The sequence below is a fragment of the Bos indicus genome, chromosome 27 (assembly GCF_029378745.1).
Source record: "Bos indicus isolate NIAB-ARS_2022 breed Sahiwal x Tharparkar chromosome 27, NIAB-ARS_B.indTharparkar_mat_pri_1.0, whole genome shotgun sequence".
Lineage (NCBI taxonomy): Eukaryota > Metazoa > Chordata > Mammalia > Artiodactyla > Bovidae > Bos > Bos indicus.
In genome coordinates, this window is record NC_091786.1 from 25,999,209 (window position 1) to 26,018,613 (window position 19,405).

General features: G+C 45.6%; 1 long non-coding RNA gene across 1 annotated transcript; it reads left to right on the forward strand.

Moving 5' to 3' along the window:
- Positions 1 to 18: 18 nt before the first annotated feature.
- LOC139180099 (uncharacterized) lies at positions 19 to 17,992 on the forward strand. The gene is made up of 3 exons (XR_011564416.1): positions 19 to 329; positions 11,864 to 12,003; positions 12,323 to 17,992. It is a non-coding gene; the product is annotated as an uncharacterized lncRNA (long non-coding RNA).
- The last annotated feature ends 1,413 nt before the right edge of the window (positions 17,993 to 19,405 follow it).

Here is a 19,405-nt window from a genome sequence, read left to right on the forward strand (position 1 = left end):
CATGGTGCTCAAGGGAGGTGGAGAGAAGGGTTCTGCTGTGCTTTGATCTCTTGACCTGTATTCCAAGCCTTTCTCTTGTTCCCTCAGGGAATCTTCAGGCTCTCAAACCAGCTTCCCCTCTGCCGAGCTGCCAACGCATGCTCCCTGATGGAGGCCTCTTAACCAGCCCACTAGCACCGTCTCCTTCCCACTGAGGTTTCTGACTCACAGCTGCAGCAACGGCTGGCACCGTCAGAACACATCTTGCAAATTGCACTGGGGGCTGCCTCTCTGGTTTGCCCCCCTGGATACCAGATCCAAGACGACAGCCAGAACTGAGGTCTTCACAGGTTAGAGAGCATCTATTAATACTTGGGAGAGCTTTCTAACACAGACTTTGTTTTCTTTTAACATATATATTTTATATGTCTGTATATATATATATATATATTTCATGTATCTGTTATATAATAGTCACATATGACTAATACTTAGAGTATTGTTTCAATTCTGTCAGTATAATTGGTTCATTCATATCTGGGTGTCTAGATAATATTAAGATTTTGAACTCTTACTCTGAAGGATATATTCAGGATAAATTCTGACACTTTTCGCTGAACATGATTTTTATGACTATCTTTGGAAAACAACAAAGATAGGACTGGGTGGCAAGTATGTTCTTTTCTCTCATCTACCAACATCAATTGATTTATAGTGGCTTCCTTGTGGCGATGTTGAAAATAATCGTGAGACAGTGACTCGACAAGGAGTGCCTAATGGATGAGCAATGTCTGCTCTGAGTAAGGAGGGGGGCCAGGCAGCGTGGGTATCACTTATGTGCCATCCTTGGGCGACATCTTTCCAGCCACTGCCTTAGCTCGTCTTCCTGCCTGAAGCTAGAGGTCAAAGCGTGATGCTCAATGAACATGACTGATGTCCAGGATATCCAGAATGTCGCACAGAGTAGGATCATTTCAGTGATAAACATCAAAGGAGAATAAGCTATAGCCTTAATTCTGGGGCTTTGCTTCTATTATCAACATACCTGGTGAATCCAGTTAAAACTGAAGTCATTTTAGGGGAGGGTAAAAAAATCTAATTGGGCTTCCCTGGTGGCTCAGTGGTAAAGAACTCACCTGCCAATTCAGGAGACCCAGGTTCAATCCCTGGGTCAGGAAGATCCCCTGGAGAAGGAAATGGCAACCTGCTCCAGTATTCTGTCTTGGAAAATCCCACAGACAGAGGTGACTGGTGGGCTGCAGTCCATGGGGTTGCAAAAGAGTTGGACGTGACTTAGTGACTAAAACAACAACAGTGATGACAAGAAAGTTCACAGAGAAGGAAACTGAGGTCCTATACAATCTGCTGCGCATTTATGATGCAAATCACCATATTCATGGTAAATAACAGATAACCACTCACTAACCTCCATTTACTCCTTACTAAGAAAATGGCAAACTCTAACCCAGGCAGGACTACAGTAAACCTCCCTGGCTAGTTCTGTGTGTGTCCTATTTAAATGTCTTTATCCTGCTCTTCCAACCCTCTCCCTCTTTGCCTCCCAGCACTCTCCCCATGTCTCTTCATGCTAGAATGGGCTCTTTCTTCTATAAGGGCTGAGCACAGACCAAATGCTAAGAACTCTGTTTCTCCATCTGCTCTTGCTTTCAACTTTAAGGAGAGAGTTGTCAGTTGTAATCCTAGAGCTGTAGGTATCTGCCTCTTTAACTGATTACTATTCGAAATTTAAAGAGATTTCTTTTGCCTCAGATACAGAAAAATGTCCCCTTTCCCCTCCTTCTCCCCACTTCCTCCAGTCTTGGGAATCCACCCACCATGGATGGATTTCACCATCGCGGTGCTTTGCCTTGGGTCTTTGCTCTGATCACTGTGTGACCTGGCTTATCCCGTGGCCCTGGAAGGGATTCACTGAGTGTGAGAAAGAACATTATTTTAAGTTAAACAGGAAGTGAAAAAGCCTCTAAAACGTAGAGATGTAATGATATTTTCCGGAGGTCAACATCAAATGCTCAGCTCTTTCTGGCACTGCAGTAAAACAGTCAGTGGTTCCACTGTAGTGAGAATTTAAAATCCTCACCATTCTTAAGATCTTGCTTTAATGAAAAAGTAGGCTGGACACCGGAGCAGAGGTGCCAGGTTGCCTGGGGGGAGGACAATCCCAATTTTGACCTGGGTCATAAGTGGGCTCGTTTCAGGAAGCAAGGAATGGATAGAGGCTCATAAAGGCAAGTCAGAGAGAATAGGATGTATTTTGGCAAGACTCACGAAGCAGGGGATGTTCATTGAATATTCAGTGCATTTCGAACAACCTGAAACTCCTGTGCCCACTCGGATTTCGTGTTCGTGATGCTAGTAAGCCAGCGCTGCCTGACTCTGTGCCCACACCTCCCACACACGGAATTCCTCCAGTTCCTCTCCTTTTGTTTTTCTGTCTCCCAGTGCTTTCTGGAATGCATTCTCTTGTGCACCTCTCCACCTCGCTCAGCAGTGTCACACAAAAGCCGCAGTCCAAATGTCCTCTTTGGAAGTGACTGGGGAACGCACGATGCAGTGTGGACTCCAAAGGCTAGGGTCTTCCAGCTTTAGCCCTCCGTAAGAGCGTCTCTGTTTGTCAGCGTCTGCCTATCCTCTTCCTTGTCATGGTTCTCTGCTCTGGTTTATTTCACATCAGTTCCCTTTCAGTTTGGATTAGTCAGCCCTCTCTGCCGTGTGCTAAATTCATTAGTCATGAAACAAAGATAACATCATCTATTAACTCTATTACTGAACACCGTTCTGAGTCTTCTGGGGGTTAAACTACATACAACCTAGCCCTCAATTTCACCCTCATACCCTCCATGAAACGTGTACCTGTGAAATAATAGGGAACCATGTATTTCATTAGAACTTCCCTGGGGGCTCAGACAGTAAGGAATTTGCCTGCAATGCAGGAGACCTGGGTTCTATGCCTGGGTCAGGAAGATCCCCTGGAGAAGGAAATGGCCACCTGTTCCAGTATTCTTGCCTGGAGAACTCCATGGACAGAGGAGCCTGGTGGGCTACAGTCACAAAGAGCCGATCATGACTGAGTGACTAACGTAACACACATGTAGTTCAACATATTTGCAAATGCTCAGCACAGAGTCTGGTACATTTTAGATGCTGTACAAGACGTATTTGTTAGACAAGTAGACGAATGTTTGATCATGTCGTTAAGCACAGAGGGGCTAGGGGAGTTCAGATAAAGCGTGATGATGTAGACTGGAGATGTCAGTGAGGGTTCGAATAAAGGCAGGACCGGAAGGTGCTGGGAGGTCTGTTAGGCTCCACCTGAGCAGTCTGACAGAAGCAGGCCGAGCAGGCTAAATGGGAGCCTGTGGTTCTCTGGATGAAAGCTGCTTCTTAAGACTTGGCTGTTATGGTGCTGACTGCTGCTGTCATTACAGCTAAATTTACTCTAAATAGAAATCTATAACTATCTCAATGAGCACTGAAGAGCAGCTTAGTCATCGCGGTCACCAAATGTCGTCATATACATTAAGGGCATCGATGGCACCCCACTCCAGTACTCTTGCCTGGAAAATCCCGTGGATGGAGGAGCCTGGTAAGCTGCACTCCATGGGGTCGCTAAGAGTCGGACATGATTGAGCGACTTCACTTTCACGCATTGGAGAAGGAAATGGCAACCCACTCCAGTGTTCTTGCCTGGAGAATCCCAGGGACGGGGGAGCCTTTTGGGCTGCCGTCTATGGGGTTGGACAGAGTTGGACACGACTGAAGTGACTTACCTACCTTATGTGTCCAGAAACGTCCCAGCCACCCTTTTAAATGCACAGCCTCTGGTTAGCTTTGTCATTTGGGCTTTTAGATTTGAAAACAGACATACAAAGGAAACAATCTGATCTTAGGGAAAAAGGAAAATTTACCCTTGACATCTCACTGAACTGGATTTTTGTTGTTACATGATATAGAGACTTGTAGTTGTGAAATGTCAATTCACTCATTTGACAATTACATAACATCAAGACAACAGGCATAAAGTGGTGAGAAGAGGGAGGCAAATTTAAGAACTAATTGCAATTACTTATCTAAGTATAATTGCGCAAAGTGCACAAAGGAACAGGGCAGGGTACTAAGGAGCAGAGAATGGGGGATCTGACCTAGGATGGGGCAGAAATGGAGGTTTCCTTAAGTATTTGAATATTTAGAAGGAGGAGGGAGAGGCAGGCCAATGGTTGGGTGGGGATGGTCTGGGGTTAAGCTGGGAAAAGACCCACTTTCCTCTGGCTTTGAAGTGCATATTTTACTAAGTTACAATTCCTTACAGTAAACTCCTGTGGCTTGAGAGGTTGGCTATGCAGATAATATGGTGATCACAGCGGCTGCCTCTGAAGTGGGAGGCAGCACACCAGCTTTTACAGTTGTCTTTCAGTGTCTGGGGAGGGTTGGTCCCAACTCCCATCCGAGGTGAATACCAAACTCTGGGGGTGCTCAAGTCCCTTATATAATTAGGTACAGTGCACCTGGCCCTTGGTGTCCTCCGGTTACCCATCCGAGGGTTTGGATCCACAGTAGGTTGAATCCACAGATGCGAAACCCGTGGATGTAAAGGGTTGACTGCTCTATTCTTTTACTCTGGGTATGGCATCTGGTCCCATCACTTCATGGGAAATAGATGGGGAAACAGTATCAGAATTTATTTTGGAGGGGCTCCAAAATCACGGCAGATGGTGATTGCAGCCATGAAATTAAAAGACGCTTACTCCTTGGAAGAAAAGTTATGACCAACCTAGATAGCATATTAAAAAGCAGAGATATTACTTTGCCAACAAAAGTCTGTCTAGCCAAGGCTATGGTTTTTCCAGTGGTCACGTACGGATGTGAGAGTTGGACTATGAAGAAAGCTGAGCGCCAAAGAATTGATGCTTTTGAACTGTGGTGTTGGAGAAGACTCTTGAGGAGAAGTCCCTTGGACTGCAAGGAGATCCAACCAGTCCATTCTAAAGGAGATTAGCCCTGGGATTTCTTTGGAAGGAATGATGCTGAAGCTGAAACTCCAGTACTTTGGCTACCTCATGCAAAGAGTTGACTCATTGGAAAAGACTCTGATGCTGGGAGGGATTGGGGGCAGGAGGAGAAGGGACGACAGAGGATGAGATGGATGGATGGCATCACGCACTCGATGGACATGAGTTTGAGTGAACTCCGGGAGTTGGTGATGGACAGGGAGGCCTGGCGTGCTGCAATTAACGGGGTCACAGAGTTGGACACGACTGAGTGATTGAACTGAACTGAACCAGGGTGGGACTCAGTAGCACAGTCTCCTATTGTTTTGCTCTGACTCTCAGAGTTGTGTCGAATAGAACACAGGCACACATGGGCACACACACACACACACAGACACACAAAAGGCAGTGAGCATTCAAATCTCCTCTGCTGTTACTTTTCAAACGTCTGCATGCTCAAGGTTCTGAGTGTGGCTTCTTACTGCCTGCGCTGAGCTATCTCACAGCAACCTCTCTTCCTGCCTGGTCAGTGCCCCCCAGTCCCTCCATTACCCCTGTTCTCTCCTTCCAAGCAGTTTCATTCCACACGTCCTCCCCTCAACCCCAGAGTTCTGACTTCTCAATACAGATGTTGAGCTTATTGGCACTTACGCTTCATTCTATAACATGTGATGAAGCTAGTGGAGGCAGCGTTGACAGTATTTCTATTTTGCCAAAGCTGGCGACCTGACCACGAACAGAGAAGGACTGATAGTAGCAATCTTGAATGTGAACTTGAACTTCAGAAGAACCGAGAGAAACCAAAAGGTCTGAAATGTGTTTATAAGTGGCTTTCCAGGTGGCACCAGTGGTAAAGAGTCCGCCTGCCAATGCAAGAGACTCAAGAGATGTGGGTTTGATCCCTGGGTCAGGAAGATCCTCTGGAGGAGGAAATGGCAATTCACTGCAGTATTGTTTCCTGGAAAATTCCATGGACAGAGGGACCTGGTGGACTACAATCCACGGGGTCGCAGAGTTGGACACGACAGAGCATGCACACCAGATTAGATAGAAATAGGACACCAGAGTTCTGAGAATAAAGGGAAGAGGGCTGTTTCTGCTGATTCTTAACCAGCTCCGACCCAGCCTCCACAGGCTCCTTGGGAGGGTGTTGGGAGTGCGGTTGTCACAGCCTGGGCAAGAGGAGGTGGGTGGGAGTCATGGAAATGTTGTCATGGGCTTCCATCATGCATGGCTGTAAAAGTCATCTGACCACCTGATTCTCTCACTGAGGAGTAAAATGCCCATAAAAAGGAAATTGTAGAAGTAAACCTGAGTGGAGAATGACCATCTGTGCCATGCCGAGAGCAAGCTGAGGTGGAACTTTTCTCTGAGGAGAGATCTAGTGGAAATACATTATCTAGTCTCTCACCTCGTCTGTCACATTATCCAGGATCAACTGGAACAAATTGCACAGATGTCACATGGACACATGAGCTTCCCTGGTAGCTCAGTTGGTAGAGAATCCACCTGCAATGCAGGAGACCCCTATTCAATTCCTGGGTAGGAAAGATCCCCTGGACAAGGGATAGGCTACCCACTCCAGTATTCTTGGGCTTCCCTTGTGGCTCAGCTGGGAAAGAATCTGCCTGCAATGTGGGAGACCTGGATTCGATCCCTGGGTTGGGAAGATCCCCTGGAGAAGGGAAAGATTACCCACTCCAGGATTCTGACCTGGAGAATTCCATGGACTGTATAGTCCAGGGGGTCACAAAGAGTCAGACATGACTGAGCAACTTTCACTTTCACTTTTTCACATGTAGAAGACAGACACCAGCCCTAGAAATGAGACTGCACTTTGCCTTCTGGGATTTTACACAAAATGGTAATATTCTCTAGGCTTTGGTTCTTCTCTTTGTAAAATGGGAACACAGATTTCTGACTCCTGAAAAGAGAGATGAAGTACTTTTTGTGATTCGGAAGACAAGGTTGTGAGACTGCATTTTTACAGCTACACATTCAAGAAGCTGTTGGTTGGCAAAGAGAGGGGGATGGGGTGAGGGCAGGGCTGGTTGACTTACCGTTTCAGTCTCTCTGGAGTGGAACAGATTTTATTGCGGTGGGCAGAACATGCTAAGTCACTTCAGTCGTGTCCTACTCTGTGACTCCATGAACTGTAGCCCATCAGGCTCCTCCATCCATAGGATTCTCCAGGCAAGAATACTAGAGTGGGTTGCCATGCCCTTGTTCAGAGAATCTTCCTGACCCAGGAATTGAACATGCATCTCTTATGTCTCCTGCACTGGCAGGCATATTCTTTACCACAGTGAGACCTGGGAAGCCCCAGTAGGCAGAACAGTGTCCTCCAAACATGCCCACACTGTAATACTGACAATAATGGGGCAGCATCCTTAAGAAGCAACAAATCCAGCAGGCAGATTGGGGCTCTGGAAGGATGTCTCCAAGGGAAAAAAATGAAACTTATGGTGGATATGTTTGGGTGTCTTGAAAGGAGATCTGTACTTTCTGGCAGAGTACAGGGATACATTTGAGATACAGACATAGGAAACTGGGCAAGAAAAGAATAATATGAAAAATTATTAACTCTAGGAACATCGTATTAATAGTTGAACAAGAAAGCAAAGGCAATTGTAAAGTATTAAATGGCCCATCTGAGAAGTTTCATAAAATCATAATAATGCAATGCCTGGGCATTGATGTAGCCATAATTCATGATATTGTTTTGGGAAAATGGGAGTGTGCACGCCAAGTGCCAAGGCAGGAGATGTGAGTTCGATCCCTGGGTCGGGAAGATCCCCTGGAGAAGGAAACGGCAACCCAGTCCAGTGTTTTTCCTGGGAAGCCCATGGACAGAGGAGCCTGGTGGGCTACAGTTCACGGGGTTGTGAAGAGTTGGATGTGACTTAGTGACTGAGAATGAGCAAATACACTAGGAACTCCTTTGCTGAAAAAAGAGTAAAAGCCTTTCTGAGTCATCATCCAACGGCAAAGTGACCTTGGAGCCACTCAGTGGGACAGGCAGGAATGGGGCGTCCAGAGTGGACCCGGGAGCCAGGCCGAAGAGTGGCACCAGGTGAAGCAGCAGCAGCTGTGCCCAGGGGTCCAGGTGGGTGAGAGCCTCCCCAGCGCCCAGCGAGCAGGGGCAGGAGAAAGAGAAGCTTCCAGAGTCTGAGTCACATCACTCAGGGACCAGCCTAGTGACAAGGTCACTCCTTTAGACTTTACCCTACTCTATCTTTTGGGGTCAGGAGGGTCAACATCACAGACATTTGTGATTACTGGCTTCTCCGATCCCCATCTTCTGGATTCCCCAGCGCCCCTACCCCCCAGCAGCTCAGTCTCCCAGGAGCCCTCCGCACCTCGAGACAGTTTGCACTAACCCACTCCGTTCCGCACCCATAGCACCCTGGGGTATCCCTGGGTGCTCTCTCCACACTGCCCTGTGACTGTTTTGCCCCTCTGCTCAGCTGTGAGCTCCCATAGGGACGGGAAGCTGGTTTCGCCCCAAGTCTTCCCTTGTGCCTATCTCACTTCCCCAGTAGATGGTTGTGGAAAGAATGGGTGGGTGATTTGTGAATTGCTCCCCCTCCCCCCTTGTCAGACCCCCATACATGGGGCGGGTGCCACCCAGGCCGGGGTGCAGCACCCTCTCCATCACCTCGCCCCTCTGGGCCCCAGTCTAAATCCGTCCATGGACGAGAGTCATCAGAGCCTGGGCAACCGCGGACGGCCGGGAAGATATGTGGGCAGCATCAGAAGGAGAGAATGTCACATTCCCTTCTAACATTCCAGGAAACAGGAATAAATATAAACATCTCTGATAACTGTCTTAGCAGAGAGAGAGCTGCATTTCTCTTGATTTCAAGAAGTCTTCCTGGCATTCTGTGCTGCTAAGATACTTATCTTATCAGACCACCCTCTTCACCCCAAAGCTTCCTTCAGCCTGAAAGTTTTGAGTGTTATGGTTTTTTTCAGGTACCTCAGGGAACACAGAAGCCAGGGAGAAATCAGTGGGTAACCCAACCACAGATCCCTGGAGCCTTGGGCTTACTGATCCCTAACTATCACTTCTGCCAGAAACGGAGGCAGGGCTCCAAGAATAATCTCGGAGGCAGGGGGCTGAGCTGGGATGGGAGCTGAGACGCTAGCTCAGAATTCAGCCTCAGCCCAGCCCTCGCGGGGAGAGGAAGCCTGCCCCCTCTGCCCTTGCTTCCCCTGGTCCAGTGGAGATTAACAAGGTTCGCTATGACTCACCCTGTGAGTCAGACCGGGGGAGAAAAACAAGCACGTCAAAGTCTGAGTTTCAGATGTGAAAAGATTCAGCAGCCTGATCTGTGACCAAAATTGTTGATTTGAAGAGCTGGAGAGAAAATTGCCAAGCTTTCTCTCCTTTCCTTGTCCAAGGGCTGAGCTTTCTGGAGACCAGCTGGGTAAAGGCCTGGCTGGAAGGAGAAAGAATGCGGAAAACCAACCTCCAGCCTCTCCAAACGGGAGGTACCGGGGAAGAAGACCCGCTCAGGCCTGGAGCTAGGGTGTGAAGGAGATGCTGTTTCTCTGGGCTCCTCACATCCCCCCCTTTCCTTTGGGCACTAACATCCCCATCCATTTCACTTGACTGTGTTCTTGATTTCTACCTCCCTAGTTCCATGGTCCTCAAACTTGGCTGTACCTTGGAATCTTCTGGAGAGATTAAGATATCCTGACGTTCGGCTCTGCCCCTGGGGCCCTGGCATGTGGATTTTTCCAAGCAACCTGGGTGATTCTAATGCACAGCCAAGCTTAAGCATCTTGCCCCTCAGCCAGTGCATAAACAGTCCATAAGAATTTGCATTCAGACCTTTTATCTGTAAGAGTCTAATGGCATGCTCTGTTCTAAATTAAAGAATTTCATGCTTCGGAGAGATTCTTCCGTGGGCTGTGAAGTCTTCTTTTAAATTCTGTTGCATCAGATATCGGTACTAAAGATAAACGGGTTATGGTTGACTGAGGATATTTTAGGTCTGAAAGCAGAGTGAAACGCACAGGGCAGCTCACTACTCTCTAGCCTTCTTCTCTTAATTCTCATTCTTCCCCCTCCCTTGTTTCTTCCCCCAGTCCCCACCTGCCAGGGAACCAGAGCCCATTCTAACGGAGCCCTCTCTCCTTCCCTGAATGTCCCCTCAACATCTTGCTACTTGAGACCCAGAAGGAAGTCACAGTGAGATCTTCCACTAGAGACCTCAACCTCATGATCCAGAAAGTTCCTTCCACACCGTCCATTCTGCCAGGCATCAGATGCTCAAGGGCTTTCAGTTCTGAAGCAGCAGCAAGAGTCAGGGGACATGGCTATGTGGCACCTGGGTCCCTCAGGGGGGATAGCAGAGTAGCAGTTCTTCTCTTTTTTCAGGATCTCAGGACTCCTTGACATGCTTCAAAGGGAAGTTTTGTTGATGTGGGATCTATATCGATTGATATGACATTAGAAATGAAATAGCAAACACTGTTCAATAACATATAATAACATTTCAAATTACTACATCTTATGAAAATAGCTATATTTTCTTTTTAAAAAATGTAGTGAGAAGAGTGGCATTGCTCTACTTTGGGCAAATCTCTTTTCTACCTGGCTTAACAGAAGACAGCTGGAGTCTCATACCTTCTCCTGTGTTCAGCCTGTTTCAATCTGCACATTATTCAGCAGCCTCTGGCAAACAACACTGGAAACTGATGCGAGAATAAGAGTGCAAAAGCAAACAATGTCTTCGTATTATGAAATTCATTTTGACCCTGTGGGTCCTCCAAATGTGTCTCAGGGACTCTCATGGGTATCTGGGTCAATCCTACAAGAACTCATTGTAGACAATCATCTGTGATCAAGAAAGCTACTGCTGGGTGATGATTGAACAGTTCACAGGGCCAGGAATAAGCACTAACTTGGTACCTGAGGGTAGATCCCAGAGGACAGGGAAAAATAAAACAGAAATTGAATTAACAGAGTGCAAGCAATGGGTGTCAATGTCATGTATATGTCTTTTGTAGCAATTTCTAAATCTCTGTTGAACATACTCTTGTGCACATTAACTTGGGCACAGGGCCATGTTGAACAGCTAACACTGAGGATGAAGCTCTGAGATAGATGTTCTAGAAATCCTGCTGTCCCAGCCCTGCCACTGGCTATGTGAACTGATGGTAAGCAGTTTTGGTTTCGGTTTCCACCTCTAAATAGTTGATTTCCAAAAACCTCTTCTCATTTTAACATCCTTTGGTTATCTGTTGACAACTTTTTAAAAAGCTAGGGGAGGAAAAAAAAAAAAAAAGCTAGGGGAGGGTCATGGCATTCTTGAAAAAATTTCAGCTGAATTAAACAAGTAAATAATTAGATGGTAGAAAAATAAGAAGGAAGTAAAACTGAACGTTTACCCAATTCTGGGTTGATAGTAACTTCCGAAAACTAAAAAGCATTTAGAAAGTGCAAAGCCTATTAAGAAGAAAGTAAAACTGACCCACAATATTTTGGTGTATTTCCTTCTGAGCATTCCTTTTCCAGATCGTACTATACACAGAATTTAATATTATGATTTCCTTAGGTAAACAGTTTTGCTAAATATTTAGGTAAAATTTGTTGTAATTTTCATTTAGATGCATAACATCCAACCATATGAATATACTATATTTTACTTAACAATTCCCTTATGTTTTGAGACCTGAGAAGTTGTATTAGTGTCATGAAATTATGGGTGATTTTGTTTCTATTTTGTTTTAATTTTTTAATTTGCTCTAGTGTGATTTGACATTATTCTTATCATCAAAAGTAACTTTAAGGCTTCCTAGGTGGTACTAGCAGTAAAGAACCCACCTACCAATGCAGGAGACATAAGAGACACAGGCTCTATCCCCAGGTCAGGAAGATCCCCTGGAGGAGGGCGTGGCAACCCATTCCAGTATTCTTGCCTGGAGAATCCCATGGACAGAGAAGCCCAGCAGGCTATAGCCCATGAGGTCTCAGGGTCCAACATGACTGAAGCGACTTGGCCCACAGGTGAGGGTGTATTTCCCCCCCCGCCACCCCGGGAGGTATAGTGATTGTTTATACAAGATATCATATTCTTTGAAGAGTCTGGTTTTTTTTTTGCAGATTTTTCTTGACTCAACAGACTCTCGACTTCATAGGACTGCAATTGCAAAGGTGCGGCTAGAATTCCAGATAGAACGGTCAGCCAGCTTACCTGCCTGTGGTGACTCATGCTGCTTGCCCCTACTCAGATAATGGCTTGTCATTTCAGCCAGCACAGCCCCCGACTTGCAGCAACTTCACTGGAATTCACTTTTCCTGTTTTTTTGTGTGTTTTTTTTTTTAGGTGCTCCTCCTAGTTCCAGGAAGGTAACTCAGAAATCATCACCCTTTGCCTTTTCCCACAGCACCGTTAAACAGGGACGAGCAAGAAATGGCCAAGTTTGACTGGAGCCAGCCCAGGACAGAGAAATGTTCCTCTTGGCCACTCATCCCTGACAGCGCGGTCAGTGTCCCATGAATGTCACGTGGGCCTCTCTCCAGACCTGGGGATGAGCTGAGCTGCTGACAAGTGAAAATGTTATGGAACAAAATGGCCGACACACTGAGATTTATCTGTTGACACACGGACAGGGAACACCCTGGGGAGGCCGAAGAAAGAGTTCTGTCTGCTGAACTGTGCCCACAGCCGCCTTCAGCCCAACAGCACCAGCTGCCAACACGCTGTGTCTCTGATTCCTTTTCCCTTTCTGCAGTTTTTGCAACCCCATAATTGCCTTGGTAGAACTTAGATGTTCTGACTGAAATGGTCTTCCCAATAATTCTAGTCTCTTTTAGTGAGAAATACTATACAAAAATTTGGGCTTCCCTGGTGGCTCAGTTGGTGAAGAATCCACCTGCCATGCATGAGACCCAGGTTCGATCCCTGGGTTGGGAAGATCCCCTGGAGGAGGGCAAGGCATCCCACTCCAGTATCCTTGCCTGGAGAATCCCATGGACAGAGGAGCCTGGCAAGCTGCAGTCCATGGGGTCGCAAAGGGTCAGAGACGACTGAGCGACTCAGCACATACATATATTTATGTCATGAAGTACCACCAACTGGATGGCTTAAGACAGTAAAAATCCACTGTTTCATGTTCTGGAGGCTGGAAGCCCAAAATCAAGGTGTCCGAAGGGCCTCTCTCCCTCGGAAGGAGACATTTTGGCTGTTCCTCACTCTGGAGATGTGAGTGTCCTGTGACTGGTGGTCGACTGTCTTCATATCATCATCCCTCTCTGCATGCCTCTCTTTGTCCAAATGTCCCCTTTTCATAAGGACACCAGTCACACTGGATTAGGGCTCACCCTAATGACCTCAGTTTAATTCAATTAGCTCTGTAAAAGCCTGGTTTCCAAACAAGGTCACATTCTGAGGGACTAATGGGGTTAGGACTTCAATATATCTCTTCAGATACGTAATTCAACACATACCAATACCTAAATCTCAGAACCAGAGTTGGAACTCAGAGCCGCTATGTGGCTTGCTCAGGCCCACATTTTTCTCAGAGGAATTAAGAGCTGGAATGTGTGGAGTTTCTCTGGAAGCCGATCTGCCTCACAATGGTAACAACTTGCAGCAGTAGGTTTAGCTCCAAATGAAGAGCACTTCTTAGCCAAGTATTTTGCTGGCTATTGCTAGTGTGGCCCAGTGCATGCTGCAGAATAAACCTGAGGGCTTAGCGTGTTTTTTTCTCACAGAGCTCTGGAACAGCGGGCTGACTTTTTCTCTCTGAGCCTGAGGAGAGGTGGGGTTTTTGGACAGGGCAAGCCCGTGACCACTCACCCTGCTAGGGAGACACCCCAGGCAGAGCCTCCTCTGCTCCAGGTCTCCAGCCCATGATGCAAAGACTCTCTGGGTTGAGGGAGTGACTGTGGCGGGGCTCCATGATGGCTGTGCTTGGCAAGAACAACCGTTCTCATACCTTGGAGAGTTCTCACCACGCCTCAGGCAAGTGACTGGCTGGTGAACACAGCACTGCGTATCCAGCATCTACTTGAGTCTAAGTGAGTCTAACTAGCAACTGAAGGGGGCTTAACGTGAGATTAAGACAGCATTTCTGGGAGACTGGAAATCACTCATTTGAGATTCTGCTGTGATGTGAGCTCCACCAACCCACTGCTTCCTTCAGACTAGGACAAGCCAAATAAAATATTATTCCTTTTTATCTCTGCCCCCTTGATGCTATTTCTCACCAATTAAATCTTTATATAATGTGTTTATATATTTATTTATATGCTGTATAAATATTAATATGTGTTAACTGTATATATGTTATAGGTACATACAATGGGGCTGTTATTATATGTATAAATATATAAACTCATAGTTATGTTAAACCATTATATAATGTGCCTATTAACATAGATTTATGATTACTTTTTGTGCATTTTCATTTATTTATTTGTTTTTGGCTTATAAACATCAGAACTTTATTCTTATGATCTGGAGGCTGGAAGTTGGAGGTCAGGGTGCCAGCATGGTAGGGTTCTAGTGAAGGCTTTTTTTCAGGTTGCAGACTGCCAATGTCTCCTCATATCCTCACATGGTGAAGGGTCAGGGACCTTTCTTGGGCCTCTTTCATTATATTTTGTTTAAACTTTGTAGTTGGAGGGTAATTGTTCATAATGTTGTGCTGGTTTCTGCAGTACAACAATGTGAATCAGCCATAAGTATGTATATACCCCATCCCTCTTGATCCTCCCTCTCACCACTTCCCCATCCCACCTCTCTAGGTCATTGAGCGAGTGAGTGAGTGAAGTTGCTCAGTCGTGTCCGACTCTGCGACCCCGTGGACTGTAGCCCCCCAGGCTCCTCCATGCATGGGATTCTCCAGGCAAGAATACTGGAATGGCTTGCCATTTCCTTCTCCAGGGGATCTTTCTGACCCAGGGATCGAACCCAGGTCTCCCGCATTGCAGGCAGACGCTTTACCATCTGAACTGAAGGGTTTAGAGGCCATCAAATGGACATGACCTATAAAGGCAATTTTGATGGTTTTACATAGAAATGACCTCTAATGGACGAGAGCACAAATGGGAACTATTTGAGATATATTTCTATGTAAAATGTAGTTTGCACATAATTCAGCATTTTAAATGAGCACTCTGCAACCGAGACCAAATATCAATCATCTCTTGAGGTTCTCTACTATGTACCAACATCAAATCTACATAGGAACAAATGTTACTCCTGCTTTTCTCTTCTATATCAAATGTCCTGAAGCCTTTGTATCTCTCTGGAGTGAGGCCATGTTTCTGAAGGCACATTCCAGTATAAACATCATGGATGGGGTAGAGAAGGAACCGGTCAGTTACATGGCCAGGTGGCCGGAGTAGAGGAATCCTCTTCCTCCTGCATAAGGTGGGTAGATACCAGTGTAAACAACTTCCGGGATGTAGTACTTGAGTTTCTTATCCCGATGAGGTCCAGCATTATTACAGAACACCAAGCTGAGCATGCTGTGATATACAGCAGGTTCCCAGATCCCTATTATATTTTACACATGGTGGTCTGTATATGTCAATGCTACACAATTCGCCCCACCCTCTGCTTCTCCTCTCGTGTCCACAAGTACCTTCTCTATGTCTGTGTCTCTATTCCTTCCCTGCAAATAGGTACATCAGTACCATTTGTCTAGATTCCATTTTTGTTATCCTCTTTCCGAATTACTTCACTCTGTATAACAGGCTCCAGGTTCGTTCACCTCAGTTCAACTAACTCAAATTTGTTCCTTTTTACCGCTGAGTAATATTCCACTGTATATATGTACCACACCTTCTTTACCCATTCATCTGTCAGTGGATATCTAGGTTGCTTCCATGCATTTTCCTTTAAATCTGTAATATTTAACTATATTATTCTGCTGTTTTAGAAAGTAATTCCTGCTCCAGACAGAAAATGTGAGAAGTCACTATACTTCATTTCCATGAGATGATATCTATTATTATATAGATATTATATTATATAGATATAAATATTACCTATTTAAGAATAGATAATATCTATTATTAAATATTAAAAAAATGTGAGTAGTAGCATAAAATAAAACAAGGAAGGGACTCTGATATTCATTGATGCCTCCTAAACACCCGGGCACCATCCCAGGAAACTGCTACTGAATTTCGTCCTTCCACAGCTCCTATGAGCTGTGTGTATTATATCCATTCTCTGGATGAGGAAATGGAATCTCAGAGGAGGTCAGCTGCCAGCCTGCCTCCACACACACTGTGGTCTTTCCAGATCCAGTTCTAAGCACACCTCTTCTCAGAAATCTTCTCTGGTGAACCCTTTCTGTTTACCTTTCCCAGGACATCTTTGTCCTCTTATGCATCATTCCCCACGTCTAGTGTACCATTTAAATGTGTGATTTTTAAAAACTTCTATTTTAATACATTGATTCATATCCCCACCTCTACTGAAAGTTTCCAAGTGTGAGGATACAGCATTTACTCTACAATGTTATGAATATAGCAAGATTACTAAATAAATATTGAAACACTGACGAGCTGACTCCTCAAGAGATGTTTATCTTGGAGCATGTGCATCAGGTTTCTCTGGACTGGGCTTGAGGGTTCAGAGGCAGTAAATGAAGGCATTTCTTGCCCTTTCTGGTCATAGACTTCCTTCCCCAATAACAGGCTTGATTTGCCAAACTTTGGGGAAGAAAGCTCTATTTCACAAGGAAGTGATAGTGGTCTGGAGGCATGTGAAGCCTTCTTAAATAAAGAGGTAACAGCAGCCATCCTGGGAATTTTCACTGTGCTCAGAAAGGACAGGGGAACGGAGTGGGACTTCTCTGCCGCAGAAGTCCCAGCATTCTGGGAGGCTGTGAGCTGGCTTCCGGTCCCTCTCATATCTCCTCACCAGCTGTGCAGGGGGCAACAGTGCACACCTGCTCCTCCGTGCACAGGGAGCAACTGGGAGGCAGGGCTGCACGCAATTCACCCCTGTGTCCCCAGTGCCTGGGAAGTGCCCGGCACGCAGTAGGTGTTCAATACATGCTTGATGAATAAAGGAAAAATGGGACTTCTCTGGTGGCGCAGTGAATAAGACTTTGCCTGCCAATGCAGGGGACATGGATTCGATCCCTGGCCCAGGAAGAAGCCCACATACCACGGAGCGACTAAGCCCACGTGCCACAACTACTTAGCCTGAGCTCTAGAGCCCAAGAGCTGCAACTCCCGAAGCCCACACGCCCTGAAGCCTGTGCGTCACAGCAAGAGAAGCCACCACGATGAGAAGCCCACACGCCACAACTAGAGAAAGCCCGTGTGCAGCAAAGAAGACCTAGTGTGGTCAAAAATAAAAATAAATAAGTGATTTTAAAGATGAATGAGCTGGGTTTTTACAAATTCCTTGCAAGATATTGCACCTAAGTCTTGTCTATTGCCCATAGGATTGCCTATTTATTGTGTGAATCCTTACCTGTCTGAGTCTCTGATTTCATCTCCAGGCCTGTGTTAATTTGCTTGGCTAGTCCAACCCTCAGGCGTGCCAACTATGGGAACTCTAGATCTGGAGAAAGGCATAGAGCACTTCTCTAGTGGAAATTCATTTGCTCGGTTATTTTGGTATGAACTTCCTTTCAAGCCTGATTTGGTAGGTACTAATATGCCTGATGCTGGGAAAGACTGAAGGTGGGAGGAAAAGGGGACAACAGAGGATGAGATAGTTGGATGGGATCACCAACTTCATGGACATGAGTTTGAGTAAGCTCCGGGAGTTGGTGATGGACAGGGAAGCCTGGCGTGTTGCAGTCCATGGGGTTGCAAAGAGTCAGACATGACTGAGCGACTGAACTGAATTGAATATGCATTTGTTGAGTGAACTGATGTATAATGGCAGAATTATCCATTAGAGGCCCCTATATTTGAAAGTGTGCAGTGGCTGAGAAAAAGGTCAGAGTACAAAACAAAAAATGAACACCTCCAACCCACATCCTTCCTTTGGTCAATATCCAAAGAAGAATATGAAAAACTGCAAACTTTCCCCTACTCGTAAGCCTATTATTCCTCTATCCCAACCACTCCCAGGAAGACAAAAATCAAAGAGCTGGAATTTGTCAACCCTTCAATGCTTCACTTGTTTCCCATCTGTTTCCTCCACATATCTGAGTCCGTGTATGTGTGTGTGTGTGTGTGCGTGCACTAAGTCATGTCTGACTCTTTGTGACCCCATGGATTGTAGCCTGCCAGGCTCCATGGAATTTTCCAGGCAAGAATACTGGAGTGAAGTGCCTTTCCTTCTTCAGGGGATCTTCCTGACACGGGGATTGAACCCCAGTTTCTTGTGTTTCCTGCATTGGCAGGCTGACTCTTTACCACTGCCCTACCTGGGAAGCCCTTGGACTGTTTCAAATATCTGTTTCTCAACCCCAGAGGTGAGGGACAGGTCAGATAAAGTAAATATAACTTCCTCCTTTCATGTGGCATCTGTCTCACCACTGGATACAGTTGATTTACCTGTACTAAAAGGCACAGTAACCAGAAAAGAGGATTACAGTACATTCAGAGGCAATCAAGGGAGGAAAATAAGCCTAGTGCCAAGAGGGTATTAAATAGCAGAGCTATCCGTAAGACGAGAACAAGCTTAGAAAGAAAAAAGAAAAAACAAATCTTCTAGGACAATCCCTGTTATTTCATAAATCTAGAATTTTGTCAGAAGCTTTAGAATTGATTTTCTATTTTAGGTAACTTAACATGTTGTTTATACTTTTGTCCAGGGCATCCCTGAAAGATTGTTTTTTATTGACAAAGTCATTCTTCCTTGAAGCAATCTAAGCAATGGAAAAAACATATTCTTAATTCCTTCTCTGCATACATACTGGGTGTGGGTCTGTGGGTGGCTGAGTGTGGGGGAGTTGTATAAAGCCAAAGGAAATGGGGAGTTTCTTTGAATATAAATCGGACTTGAAAATCTGGGGAAGACATTATCTCTTTGTATCGAACAAATGTGCATTTGTCATGTAACATAATGGCATCTTTCTGCATGAATTTTAAAGATTAACATGAGACGTCACATAATTGTCACACCAGTAGCAGCTGCTTCAGATCAGCAGATTTTCCTTTTCTCCCAAATCCTAGGGGGTCCCCTCTGCTACTAAGCCTATTGACAAAGAGTTTGCCAAGAATACTCAGCCATGTGTATTGATATACGCTCAAGACTTTACTTTGCAATCCTCATCCTCTGTAATTATCATTTTTATTGTGGAATTTCAAAGGGATTCTTACCACTACTCCCATACTGTTTTTTCCCACTATTTCTCTCTTCTGGCCAAATCTAAAGGCCTATGACTCTGCTGGTCATCAAGGAAAGTTAATCAAATAAAGCAATAAAATCAAGTGTGTGGAGCATGACTCATTCCTCCTTCCAATCTCCCAGTTTTCATAC